We start from the raw sequence: 14,878 nt of genomic DNA on the forward strand, positions 1-14,878 counted from the left end.
GGTATTTGGTGCTTCATGGAGCTTTCTTTAGTAGCAGTGAGTGGAATTCTCACTGCGGTGGCTTCTCTGTGGAGCATGAGCTCTAGGGCATGAGGGCTTCAGCAGTTGTGACATATGGGCTTAGTTGTGCTGCAACATGTGGGATCTTCTTGGACCAGAGATCAAGCCCATGTTCCCTGCATTGGCAGGTGAATTCTTATCAACTGGACCACCAGGGAAGTCCTGCGCTAACTTTTTAGATTTGATGATCCTAAACAAGAGAAGCGAAAAGCAAAGGAGAAAAGGAAAGATATAAGCATCTGAATGCAGAGTTCCAAAGAACAGCAAGGAGAGATAAGAAAGCCTGCCTCAGCAATCAATGCAAAGAAATAGAGGAAAACAATAGAATGGTAAAGACTAGAGATATGTTCAAGAAAATTAGAGATACCAAGGGAATATTTCATGCAAAGATGGGCTTGATAATGAACAGAAATGGTATGGACCTAACAAAACCAGAAGATATTACAAAGAGGTGGCAAGAGTACACAGAAGAACTGTACAAAAAAGATCTTCAAGACCAGATAATCGTGATGGTGTGATCACTGACCTAGAGCCAGACATCCTGGAATGTGAAGTCAATGGGCTTTAGAAAGCATCACTACGAACAAAGCTAGTGGAGGTGATGGAATTCCAGTTGAGCTATTTCAAATCCTGAAATGTGATGCTGTGAAAGTGCTGCACTCAATATGGCAGCAAATTTGGAAAACTCAGCAGTGGCCACAGGACTGGAAAAGGTCAGTTTTCATTCCAATCCCAAAGAAAGGCAATGCCAAAGAATGCTCAAACTACCACACAATTGCACTCATCTCACATGCCAGTAAAGTAATGTTCAAAATTCTTCAAGCCAGGCGTCAGCAATACGTGAACCATGAACTTCCAGATGTTCAAGCTGGTTTTAGAAAAGGCAGAGGAACCAGAGATCAAATTGCTAATATCCGCTGGATCATTGAAAAAGCAAGAGAGTTCCAGAAAAGCATCTATTTCTGCTTTATTGACTATGCCAAAGCCTTTGACTGTGTGGATCACAATAAACTGTGGAAAATTCTGAAAGAGATGGGAATACCAGACTACCTGACCTGCCTCTTGAGAAACCTATATGCAGGTCAGGAAGCAAGAGTTAGAACTGGACATGGAACAACAGACTGGTTCCAAGTAGGAAAGGAGTACGTCAAGGCTGTATATTGTCACCCTGCTTATTTAACTTCTATGCAGAGTACATCATGAGAAATGCTGGGCTGGAAGAAGCACGAGCTGGAATCAAGATTGGTGGGAGAAATATCAATAACCTCAGATATGCAGATGACACCACCCTTATGGCACAAAGTGAAGAGGAACTAAAAAGCCTCTTGATGAAAGTGAAAGAGAAGAGTGAAAAAGTTGGCTTAAAGCTCAACATTTAGAAAACTAAGGTCACAGCATCTGGTCCCATCACTTCATGGGAAATAGATGGGGAAACAGTGGAAACAGTCTCAGACTTTTTTGGGAGCTGCAAAATCACTGCAGATGGTGATTGCAGCCATGAAATTAAATGACGCTTACTCCTTGAAAGGAAAGTTATGACCAACCTAGATAGCATATTCAAAAGCAGAGACATTACTTTGCCAACAAAGGTCCATCTAGTCAAGCCTATGGTTTTTCTGGCAGTCATTTATGGATGTGAAAATTGGACTGTGAAGGAAGCTGAGCACCAAAGAACTGATGCTTTTGAACTGTAGTGTTGGAAAAGACTTTTGAGAGTCCCTTGGACAGCAAGAAGATCCAACCAGTGCATTCTAAAGGAGATCAGTCCTAGCTGTTCTTTGGAAGGAATGATGCTAAAGCTGAAACTCCAATACTTTGGCCAGCTTATGTGAAGAGTTGACTCATTGGAAAAGACTCTGATGCTGGGAGGGATTGGGGGCAGGAGGAGAAGGGGACGACAGAGGATAAGATGGCTGGATGGCATCACCGAATCCTTGGAGATTAGTTTGGGTGAACTCCGGGAGTTGGTGATGGACAGGGAGGCCTGACATGCTGCAGTTCATGGGGTCACAAAGAGTCGGACACGACTGAGCAACTGAACTGAACTGAACTGAAGCCAGAGATAGAAGCTTCCCTGGTGACTCAGTAGTAAAGAATCTGCCTGCAATGCAGCAGACACGTTTTTGATCCCTGCATCAGGAAGAGACTCTGGAGAAGGAAATGGCCACCCATTCCATTATTTTGCCTGGAAAGTCCCATGGACAGAGGAGCCTGGTGGGCTGTAGTCCATGCAGTTGCAAAGAATCAGATACACCTTAGTGACTAACCCAACAACAAGCCAGAGTGAAGAGGATGGATGTGTATCCCAAAGGTCAGTGGACAGTGGTTGAAATGCTGTATAGACAAATAGCAATATAGGATTCTGAAGCTTTGTCATGTTAATGCTTTTATACCCAATCTATCACTTTAAGAAATTAAAGGAGTAGAAAGACTCTATGGGCTTCCATGGTGGCTCAGACAGTAAAGAATCTGCTTGAAATGCAGGAAACCTGAGTTCGATCCCTGGGTTAGGAAGATCCCCTGGAGAAGGGATAGACTACCCACTCCAGTATTCTTGCCTGGAGAATTCCATGGACACAGGAGCCTAGTGGGCTCCTCTAACACACAGAGAGAGACTCTAGAGTCAGTCCAGTGGTTATTTCATGTTTCTCCCCCCTTTCTTCAATCATCTAGCAGATGCATCAGCAACATGAAAGCAGGAAATCAAACACGTGTTTTAGAATTTTTACTCCTGGGATTTTCCCAAGACTCAGAGCACCAGCACATCTTATTTGAGCTGTTTCTATCTATGTTTGTGGTCACTGTCCTTGGGAACCTGCTCATCATCCTGGCCATCAGCTCAGACTCCCACCTCCACACCCCCATGTACTTCTTCATCTCCAACCTGGCCTTTACCAATGTCTGTTTCACTTCCACCACAGTTCCAAAGATGCTGGTGAACATCCAGACACAGAGCAAATCTATCAGCTACGCAGGCTGCGTCACCCAGATGTATTTTTTCACGGTTTTTGTAGTTATGGACACTTTTCTCCTGACTGTGATGGCCTATGACCGCTTTGTGGCCATCTGTCACCCCCTGCACTACACAGTCATCATGAACCCTTGCCTCTGTGGTCTGCTGGTTCTTGGTCTTGGTTCATCAGCTTGTTATACTCCTTGACCCAGAGTCTGCTGATGTTACGGCTGTCCTTCTGTGCCAACTGGGTCATTCCACACTTTTATTGTGAATTTTCTCAGTTCCTCACACTTGCCTGCTCAGACACGCTCATCAGTTACATCCTGCTGTACGTGGTGACTGGCTTTCTTGGCATTGTTCCCTTCTCAGGGATCCTTTTCTCCTACACCCGCATTGTCTCCTCCATTCTGAGAATCCCATCAGCTCATGGGAAATATAAGGCATTTCCCACCTGTTCATCTCACCTGTCCGTGGTTTCTTTGTTCTATGGGACAGGCCTTGGTGTGTATCTCAGTTTTGATTCATTTTCCTGGAGAGGCATGATTGCCTCGGTGATGTACACTGTGGTCACCCCCATGCTGAACCCTTTCATCTACAGCCTGAGGAACAGGGACATCAAGAGGGCTCTACAAAAAGTCCTTGGAAGAACACTCTGTGTTCAGTGATGGGAACACTGATCCAAGGGTTTTGAGCTGACAGTGATAGCAGTAGTTGGCTAAAGAAATCCTGCCTCTTTCTTGTATGTGTGATTTGAATAAACATGTATTTTATTTAAGCAAAGCATATACATTTTAATGCAAATATCTTGCATTCAGCTCATTAAACAATTTCAGAATTGTCTTAGGAACACATTTCATGAACTTAGACTATCAACTATTATTTAATAATTTTACATATGTAGAGAGAGTGTTTTTTAATGACCACTGATTGAATTTTAGAATGTAGACCTATGCTTAATTACTCAACAGGTTGCATTTACTCAGTATACTATATTGGCATTCAAGTGTTTGAAATCCTGCCTCTTTAAAAAAATTTTTATTGAAGTATAGTTGATTTACAGTGTTGTGTTAATTTCAGGTGCACAGCAAAGTGAATCAGTTATACATGTACCCAGATCTATTCTTTTTCAGATTCTTTTCCTGTATAGGTTACCACAGAATATTTTTAAAAAATTATTGGAGTATAGTTGATTCACAATGTTGTGTTAGTTTCTGCTATATAGTTAAGTGAATCAGTTATATGTATATATCCATACTTTCTCAGATTCTTTTTCCACATAGGTGATTACAGAATATTGAGTAGGGTTCCTAGTGCTATTCAGTAGGTCCTTATTAGTTGTCTATTTTATACATAGTAATGTATATATGTTCATTCCAATCTCCCAATTTATCACTACCCCCACCCCTCATGCTTCCCTTTGGTAATCATGAGGTTGATTTTGAGGTCTGTGAGTCTTTCTGTTTTGTGAGTTTGTTTGTATCATTTTTTATTGGATTGCACATGTAAGTGATACTATATATTTGTATGACTTACTTCACTTAGTTTGATAATCTCTAGGTCCATCTATGTTACTGAAAATGGCATTAGTTTGTTCTTTTTCATAACGGAGTAATATTCCATTGTATATATGTACACATCTTCAATCATTCCTCTCTTGATGGACATTTGGGTTGCTTCCTTGTCCCAGTTTTGGTGAATAAACAGTTTTGTTGCAATAAACATTGAAGAGCATGTATCTTTTTGAATTATGGTTTTCTCTGGATATATGCCAAGGAGTGGGATTGTGGGATCATATATTCTATATGAACTTCTATATTTAGTTTTTTAAGGAATCCCCATAGTGGCTGTACCAATTTACATTCCCACCACCAGTATAAGAGGGTACCCTTTTCTCCACACTCTCTCCAACAAGAAATTTTGCCTTTTAGTCACATCAAGTTTTGTTCTTATCCATCCTCCACAAGGGATTTTTGTCAAAATTGCCTAGTGAGTACTTTGTCTTCACCTCTTACAGTGTTGTCTCTATTAACCTCAGTTCTACTCTCTGTATCCCTCCTTTTACTAATCCATCACTGTAAATGGATTGGATTTCCAGTCTTGCAGGCTGATATCAGCCACTTCAAGTACAGACTCAGAATAGTTGAATGGGAGTTATGAAATAGTGCCTGTTCTTAATACCATTGCTAGTTCTTACCAAATTCATTTATTCAACAGTACTTACTGAGAAGTTCTCAGTGTGCCAGGCTGATGCAAATATCTGGAACACAGAAGTGAAGGGAGGAAAAAAAGACAAAAATCTTTGCCCTCATAGAGCTTAAATCCTGGATTTCAGCATTTATCAGATTACGTTCTATGTCCAAACAGAAAATACACTGACAAATAAATTATTTATTTGATTTTCAGCATGGTTGAACTTTTCTGCATATACTTAGTATGCTTCCAAAATAAGGTTTGAACATGTATCACTAGGACAGAAAAACTGCAAAGCCAAGAAGATTAGAACAGGTCAGGTGCTAATAAATTGTTGGGTCTAGCTGCCTCACTCTAGGTGAATTTACTGAGGTTGAAACACAAGATCCAGATGGTGACCAAATCTGAATGAAAGGGGACATATATCCAGGTATTGTGCCAGGACAGAGTGCTGGATTAGAGTTCAGGAGAGTAAGAATTGATCACAGAATTGCCACCCTGGAGATATATGATGCTGAGCAGCTTCACGGGGTACAGAATATGTTCAAACTACTAGATGTCTTGATGGATGTTTATTTTCCCATATTCTTCACCATAAAGAAATTGAATGGGACTTTCCTTGGTGGTCCAGTGACTGAGAGTCTACCTGCCAGTTCAGGGCACTGAGGTTTGATCCCTGGCCCAGTAGGATTTCACTTGCCATGGGGCAAGGAAGACTGTGTGCCACAACTACTGAGCCTGTGCTCTAGAGCCCATAAGCCACAACTACTGAAGCCCATCCATGCTAGAGCCTGTGCTCCACAGCAGGAGAAGTCACCACAAGGAGAAGCCCACACTTATCACTACCCTCACAACTAGAGAGTAGCCCACGCTTGCCACAGCTAGAGACACTGCACATGCAATAAGGGAGACCCAGCACAACCAAAAGGAAATATAAATAAATATGTGTTAAAAACCAAAATTGGATGATGTGTTGTCTTTCAATGGTGTGTTTGCCAAGGCACTGCAGGCAGGAAAGGCAAACGCAAGCACATAAATATTCAACTTGGTAAAGAAGAATCGTTGCTCACACCAGGACTGGAGTCCAGTGGAATCAACTGGCCACCAAGTTATGTCCTTGAAGAGTGTTACCATGGGGAACACATGTATACCTGTGGCGGATTCATTTTGATATTTGGCAAAACTAATACAATTTGTAAAGTTTAAAAATAAAATAAAATTTTAAAAAAAAGAAAAAAAAAAAAAAAAAAGAATGGGCTTCCAAAAGGGGGGGTCATCTCCTATTTAATCCATTTAATTTCTAAGCTTTGAGATTGAAAACAGTCTTGGGTCTGGCAACTGGGAAAAGAAACATGATTTTCTTTTTTTTTAATTTTTTATTTATTTAATTTTATTTTTTAACTTTACAATATTGTACTGGCTTTGCATTACGTCAACATGAATCCGCTACAGGTATACATGTGTTCCCCATCCTGAACCCTCTTCCCTCCTCCTTCCCCGTACCATCCCTCTGGGTCGTCCCAGTGCACCAGCCCCAAGCATCCAGCATCGTGCATCGAACCTGGACTGGTGACTCATTTCATGATTTCCAATTGTGGGAACTGACTATTTTTTAAGAATTTATTTATTTTTAAGTAGAGGATAAATGCTTTACAATGTTGTGTTGGTTTCTGGCATACATCAGCACGAAGCAGCCATAAGTATACATATGTTCCCTCCCTCTTGAGTCTACCTCCCACCACCTACCCCATCTCATCCCTTTAGGCAGTCACAGAGTACCTGGTTGAGCTCTCTGTGTTATACAGCAGCTTCCCACTGGCCATTTGTTTTACATATGGCAATGTGTCTGTTTCTTTCTTTTTCTTTTTTTTTTACTTTACAATATTGTATTGGTTTTGCCATACATCAACATGAATCTGCCACGGGTGTACATGTGTTCCCCATCCTGAACCCCCCTTCCACCTCCCTCCCCGTACCATCCCTCTGGGACATCCCAGTGCACCAGCCCCAAGCATCCTGTATTCTGCATCGAACCTGGACTGGTGATTCATTTCTTATATGATATTATACATGTTTCAATGCCATTCTCCCAAATCATCCCACCCTCTCCCTCTCCCACAGAGTTCAAAAGACTGTTCTATACATCTGTGTCTCTTTTGCTGTCTCACATACCGGGTTATTGCTACCATCTTTCTAAATTCCATATATATGTGTTAGTATTCTGAAAGAGATGGGAATACCAGACCACCTGACCTGCCTCTTGAGAAATCTGTATGCAGGTCAGGAAGCAACAGTTAGAACTGGACACAGAACAACAGACTGGTTCCAAATAGGAAAAGGAGTACATCAAGGCTGTATATTGTCACCCTGCTTATTTAACTTATATGCGGAGCACATCATGAGAAATGCTGGACTGGGACTTGAGCGACTGAACTGAACTGATACTGTATTGGTGTTTTTCTTATGCGTTCAGTTCAGTTCAGTTCAGTCGCTCAGTCTGGCCGACTCTTCGCGACCCCATGAATCGCAACATGCCAGGCCTCCCTGTCCATCACCAACTCCCGGAGTTCACTCAGACTCACGTCCATCGAGTCAGTGATGCCATCCAGCCATCTCATCCTCTGTCATCCCCTTCTCCTCCTGCCCCCAACCCCTCCCAGCATCAGAGTCTTTTCCAATGAGTCAACTCTTTGCATGAGGTGGCCAAAGTACTGGAGTTTCAGCTTCAGCATCATTCCTTCCAAAGAAATCCCAGGGCTGATCTCCTTCAGAATGGACTGGTTAGATCTCCTTGGAGTCCAAGGGACTCTCAAGAGTCTTCTCCAACACCACAGTCAAAAGCATCAATTCTTCAGTGCTCAACATTCTTCACAGTCCAACTCTCACATCCATACATGACCACTGGAAAAACCATAGCCTTGACTAGACGGACCTTTGTTGGCAATAATGTCTCTGCCTTTGAACATGCTATCTAGGTTGGTCATAACTTTTCTTCCAAGGAGTAAGCGTCTTTTAATTTCATGGCTGTAGTCACCATCTGCAGTGATTTTGGAGGCCCCCCAAAAAAGTCTGAGACTGTTTCCACTGTTTCCCCATCTATTTCCCATGAAGTGATGGGACCAGATGCCATGATCTTAATTTTCTGAATGTTGAGCTTTAAGCCAACTTTTTCACTCTCTTCTTTCACTTTCACCAAGAGGCTTTTTAGTTCGTCTTCACTTTGTGCCATAAGGGTGGTGTCATCTGCATATCTGAGGTTATTGATATTTCGCCCAGCAGTCTTGATTCCAGCTTGTGCTTCTTCCAGTCCAGAGTTTCTCATGATGTACTCTGCATGTAAGTTAAATAAGCAGGGTGATAATATACAGCCTTATGTACTCCTTTTCCTATTTGGAGCCAGTCTGTTGTTCCGTGTCCAGTTCAAACTGTTGCTTCCTGACCTGCATACAGATATCTCAAGAGGCAGGTCAGGTGGTCTGGTATTCCCATCTCTTTCAGAATTTTCCATAGTTTATTGTGATCCACACGGTCAAAGGCTTTGGCATAGTCAATAAAGCAGAAATAGATGTTTTTCTGGAACTCTCTTGCTTTTTCCATGGCAATTTTCTTGGCAATTTTTTCTCTGGTTCCTCTGCCTTTTCTAAAACCAGCTTGAACATCAGGAAGTTCACAGTTCACATATTGCTGAAGCTTGGCTTTGAGAATTTTGAGCATTACTTTACTAGCGTGTGAGATGAGTGCAATTGTGCAGTAGTTTGAGCATTCTTTGGCATTGCCTTTCTTTGGGATTGGAATGAAAACTGCCCTTTTCCAGTCCTGTGGCCACTGCTGAGTTTTCCAAATTTGCTGGCATATTGAGTGCAGCACTTTCACAGTATCACATTTCAGGATTTGGAATAGCTCAACTGGAATTCCATCACCTCCACTAGCTTTGTTCATAGTGATGTTTTCTAAGGCCCACTTGACTTCACATTCCAGGATGTCTGGCTCTAGGTCAGTGATCACACCATCGTTATTATCTGGGTCTTGAAGATCTTTTTTGTACAGTTCTTCTGTGTATTCTTGCCATCTCTTCTTAATATCTTCTGCTTCTGTTAGGTCCTTACCATTTCTGTCCTTTATCGAGCCCATCTTTGTATGAAATGTCCTCTTGGTATCTCTAATTTTCTTGAAGAGATCTCTACTCTTTCACATTCTGTTGTTTTCTCTATTTCTTTGCATTGATGACTGAGGAAGGTTTTCTTATCTCTTCTTGCTATTCTTTGGAACTCTGCTTTCAGATGCTTATATCTTTCCTTTTCTCCTTTGCTTTTTGCTTCTGTTCTTTTCACAGCTATTTGTAAGACCTATTGGTGTTTTTCTTTCTGGCTTACCTCACTCTGTATAATAGGCTCCAGTTTCATCCACCTCATTAGAACTGATTCAAATGTATTCTTTTTTGGCTGAGTAATACTTCATTGTGCATATGTATCACAGGTTTCTTATCCATTCATCTGCTGATGAACATCTAGGTTGCTTCCATGTCCTGGCTATTATAAACAGTGCTGTGATGAATATTGGGGTACACGTGTCTCTTTCAATTCTGGTTTCCTCAGTGTGTATGCCCAGCAGTGGGATTGCTGGGTCATAAGGCAGTTCTATTTCCAGTTTTTAAAGGAACCTCCACACTGTTCTCCATAGTGGCTGTACTGGTTTGCATTCCCACCAGTGGTGTAAGAAGGTTCCCTTTTCTCCACACCCTCTCCAGAATTTATTGCTTGTAGACTTTTGGATAGCAGCCATTCTGACTGGCATGAAATGGTACCTCATTGTGGTTTTGATTTGCATTTCTCTGATAATGAGTGATGTTGAGCATCTTTTCATGTGTTTGTTAGCCATCTGTATGTTTTCTTTGGAGAAATGTCTATTCAGTTCTTTGGCCCAATTTTTGATTGGGTCGTTTATTTTTCTGGAATTGAGCTGTAGGAGTTGCTTGTATATTTTTGAGATTAGTTCTTTGTCGGTTGCTTCATTTGCTATTATTTTCTCCCATTCTGAAGGCTGTCTTTTCACCTTGCTTATAGTTTCTTTTGTTGTACAGAAGCTTTTAATTTTAATTAGGTCCCATTTGTTTATTTTTGCTTTTATTTCCAATATTCTGGGAGGGGGGTCGTAGAGGATCCTGCTGTGATATATGTCGAAAAGTGTATTGCCTATGTTCTCCTCTAAGAGTTTTATAGTTTCTGGTCTTCCATTTAGATCTTTAATCCATTTTGAGTTTAGTTTTGTGTATGGTGTTAGAAAGTTTTCTAATTTCATTCTTTTACAAATGGTTGAGCAGTTTTCCCAGCACCACTTGTTAAAGAGATTGTCTTTTCTCCTTTGTATATTCTTGTCTCCTTTGTCAAAGGTAAGGTGTACATAGGTGTGTGGGTTTATCTCTGGGCTTTCTCTTTTGTTCCGTTGATCTATATTTCTGTCTTTGTGCCAGTACCATGCTGTCTTGATGACTGTGGCTTTGTAGTAGAGCCTGAAGTCAGGCAGGTTGATTCCTCCAGTTCCATTGCAGCTTCACAGCTGAATTCTATCAAAAATTTAGAGAAGAGCTAATACCTATCCTAGTCAAACTCTTCCAGAAAATTGCAGAGGAAGGTAAACTTCCAAACTCATTCTATGAGGCCACCATCACTCTAATACCAAAACCTGACAAAGATGCCACAAAAAAAGAAAACTACAGGTCAATATCACTGATGAACATAGATGCAAAAATCCTTAACAAAATTCTAGCAACCAGAACCCAGTTCAGTTCAGTTCAGTCACTCAGTCGTGTCTGATTCTTTGCGACCCCATGAATCACAGCACGCCAGGCCTTCCTGTCCATCACCAACTCCTGGAGTTCACCTAGACTCACGTCCATCGAGTTAGTGATGCCATTCAGCCATCTCATCCTCTGTCATCCCCTTTTCTTCCTGCCCCCAATCCCTCCCAGCATCAGAGTCTTTTCTAATGAGTCAACTCTTTGCGTTAGGGGGCCAGTGTACTGGAATTTCAGCTTTAGCATCATTCCTTCCAAAGAACACCCAGGGCTGATCTCCTTCAGAATGGACTGATTGAATCTCCTTGCAGTCCAAGGGACTCTCAAGAGTCTTCTCCAACACCACAGTTCAAAAGCATCAATTCTTCAGTGCTCAGCCTTCTTCACAGTCCAACTCTCACATGCATACATGACCACAGGAAAAACCATGGCCTTGACTAGCTGGACCTTTGTTGGCAAAGTAATGTCTCTGCTTTTGAATATGCTTATATCTTTCCTTTCTCCTTTGCTTTTCACTTCTCTTCTTTTCACAACTATTTGTAAGGCCTCCCCAGACAGCCATTTTGCTTTTTTGCATTTCTTTTCCATGGTGATGGTCTTGATTCCTGTCTCCTGTACAATGTCATGAACCTCATTCCATTGTTCACCAGGCACTCTATCTATCAGATCTAGGCCCCTAAATCTATTTCTCACTTCCACTGTATAGTCATAAGGGATTTGATTTAAGTCATACCTGAATGGTCTAGTCGTTTTCCCTACTTTCTTCAATTTAAGTCTGAATTTGGCAATAAAGGGTTCAGGATCTGAGCCACAGTCAGCTCCTGGTCTTTTTTTTTTTTTTTTTTTTTTTGCTGATTGTGTAGAGCTTTTCCATCTTTGGCTGCAAAGAATATAATCAATCTGATTTCGGTGTTGAACATCTGGTGATGTCCATGGATAGAGTCTTCTCTTGTTTTGTTGAAAGAGGGTGTTTGTTATGACCAGTGCATTCTGTTGGCAAAACTCTATTAGTCTTTGCCTTGCTTCATTCTGTATTCCAAGGCCAATTTTCCTGTTAATCAGAACCCAACAACACATTAATATGATCATACAGCATGACCAAATGGGCTTTATCCCAGGGATACAAGGATTCTTCAATATCTGCAAATGAATCAATGAAATACACCACATTAACAAATTGAAAATTAAAAGCCATATGATTATCTCAATAGATGCAGAGAAAGCCTTTGACAAATTTCAACATCCAGTTATGATAAAAACTCACCAGAAAGCAGGAATAGAATGAACATACCTCAACATACTAAAAGCTATATATGACAAACCCACAGCAAACATTATCCTCAATGGAGAAAAATTGAAAGCATTTCCCCTAAAGTCAGGAACAAGACAAGGGTGTCCACTCTCACCACTACTATTCAACATAGTTTTGGAAGTTTTAGCCACAGAAATCAGAGCAGAAAAAGAAATAAAAGGAATCAAAATTGGAAAAGAAGAAGTAAAACTCTCACTGTTTGCAGATGACATGATCCACTACACAGAAAACCCTAAAGACACCACCAGAAAATTACTAGACCTAATCAATGAATATAGTAAATTTTCAGGATATAAAATCAACACACATAAATCCCTTGCATTCCTATACACTAATAATGAGAAAATAGAAAGAGAAATTAAGGAAAGAATTCCATTCATCATTGCAATGAAAAGAATAAAATACTTAGGAATATATCTACCTAAAGACACTAAAGACCTATATATAGAAAACTATAAAACACTGGTGAAAGAAATCAAAGAGGACACTAATAGATGGAGAAATATACCATGTTCATGGATCAGAAGAATCAATATAGTTAAGAGTATACTACCCAAAGCAATCTATAGATTCAATGCAATCCCTATCAAGCTACCAAGGGTATTTTTCACAGAGTTAGTACTCCTGCCTGGAAAATCCCATGGACGGAGGAGCCTGGTAGGCTGCAGTCCATGGGGTCACTACGAGTCGGATACAACTGAGCGACTTCACTTTCACTTTTCACTTTCATGCATTGGAGAAGGAAATGGCAACCCACTCCAGGGTTCTTGCCTGGAAAATCCCAGGGATGGGGGAGCCTGGTGGGCTGCCGTCTATGGGGTTGCACAGAGTTGGACACGACTGAAGTGACTTAGCAGTAGCAGAGCAAATAATTTCACAGTTTGTATGGAAATACAAAAAACCTCGAATATCCAAAGCAATCTTGAGAGGGAAGAATGTGTCTGTTTCAATGATGCTCTCAATTCATCCCACCCTCTCCTTTTCCTTCTGGTTCGATAAATCTGTTCTCTATGTCTGAGTCTGGATTCCTCCCCTGAAAATAGGTTCATCAGTACCATTTTCCTACTATATATATATATATAATACAAAACTTGTTTTTCTCTTTCTGACTTACTTCACTCTGTATAACAAGTTTTAGATTCATCTACCTCATGACAACTGACTGAAATTTGTTCATCTTTATGACTGAGTAATATTCCACTCTATATATGTACCACAACTTCTTTATCCATTCATCTGCCAATGGACATCTAGGTTGCTTCCATGTCCTAGCTATTATAAACAGTGCTGCATTGAACATTGGGGTACATGCATCTTTTTCAATTTTGTTTTTTTAATTGGAGTATAGATGCTTTACACTCTTGTGTTAGTCTGCTGAACAACGAAGTGGATCAGCTTTTGTATACATATATCTCCTTCTGCCTTTTGCTGACTTGCTCTTAATTTTTTTGGTTAGCTAAATCTAACAATGCTCCTGATGTGTGCTTACCTGTAACTGTACCATTCCAGATTTATTGCCTTGCCTCTCACTGTTAACACCGACATTTGAGTTTATAATTTTACTTGTAAGCATAATTTAAAACTCCTGCTCAGTGTGGAGGTTAGCTTCCCACACCACAATCAAAACCCCAAGAATTGCAAAGTTGTAACAACAATGGAAATGTTGGATATTCATTGACTAAGACTACTTTGAGTTTCCCCTTCAGCTTAAATGAGTTTCTACCAATCTGTCCTCGCTCTCTTTTCTTAGAGTACTTACATTAGAAAACTTTTAAATTCTTTTTCTATTCCTTTTCTTTTTGGCCACACCATGGGCATGTGGGAATCTTAGTTCTCTGACCAGGGACTGAACCCGTGCCCCTTGCAGTGGAAGCACAGAGCCTTAACCACTGAACCACCAGGCAAGTCCACTCTGCTTCTTTTATTAGTAAATGTAGATAAATCTTCTCCAAGTCTCTCATCCTTTTTAGAACCAAAGAATGATTTTCACAAAGCCTTCTCTTTGAAATCTAATCATCAAGAAAATTAGTTCCCCTGTCTCCCTGCTTCTGTGGGAATGTAAGAGCCTAAATTAAAAAAAGCAGCAACCAAAGCAGTAGCATTGACATATATACACTATCATGTGTGAAACAGAAAGCTAGTGGGAAGCTGATATACGATGCAGGGAGCCCAGCCTGGCACTGTGTGATGACCTACAGCTGTAGGATGGGAGGTGGGGAGGGAGGGTCAAGAAGGAGGGGATATATGTACAGCTATGGCTGACTCCCTTTGTTGTCCAGCAGAAACCAACACCACATTGTAAAGCAATTATCCTCCAGTTAAAAAGAAAAGCGTGCATGTGTGCTAAGTCACTTCAGTCATGTCTGACTCTTTGCGACCCTATGGACTCTAGCCTGCCAGGCTCCTCTGTCCCTGGGGATTCTCATGGGGAATCTCTAGACAAGAAGTGTTGCCATTTCCTTCTCCAGGGGAACTTCCTGACCCAGGGATCAAGCCCCCGTCTTCTTTATTGGCAGGTGGCTTCTTCACCACTACCAACACCCGGGAGGTCCCAAAAAGGAAAGCA

General features: G+C 41.0%; 1 pseudogene; it reads left to right on the top strand.

Moving 5' to 3' along the window:
* The first annotated feature begins 2,633 nt into the window (after positions 1-2,633).
* LOC139184074 (olfactory receptor 7C1-like) lies at positions 2,634-6,018 on the top strand (annotated as a pseudogene).
* Positions 6,019-14,878: the final 8,860 nt, after the last annotated feature.

This window comes from Bos indicus, chromosome 7 (assembly GCF_029378745.1).
Source record: "Bos indicus isolate NIAB-ARS_2022 breed Sahiwal x Tharparkar chromosome 7, NIAB-ARS_B.indTharparkar_mat_pri_1.0, whole genome shotgun sequence".
Lineage (NCBI taxonomy): Eukaryota > Metazoa > Chordata > Mammalia > Artiodactyla > Bovidae > Bos > Bos indicus.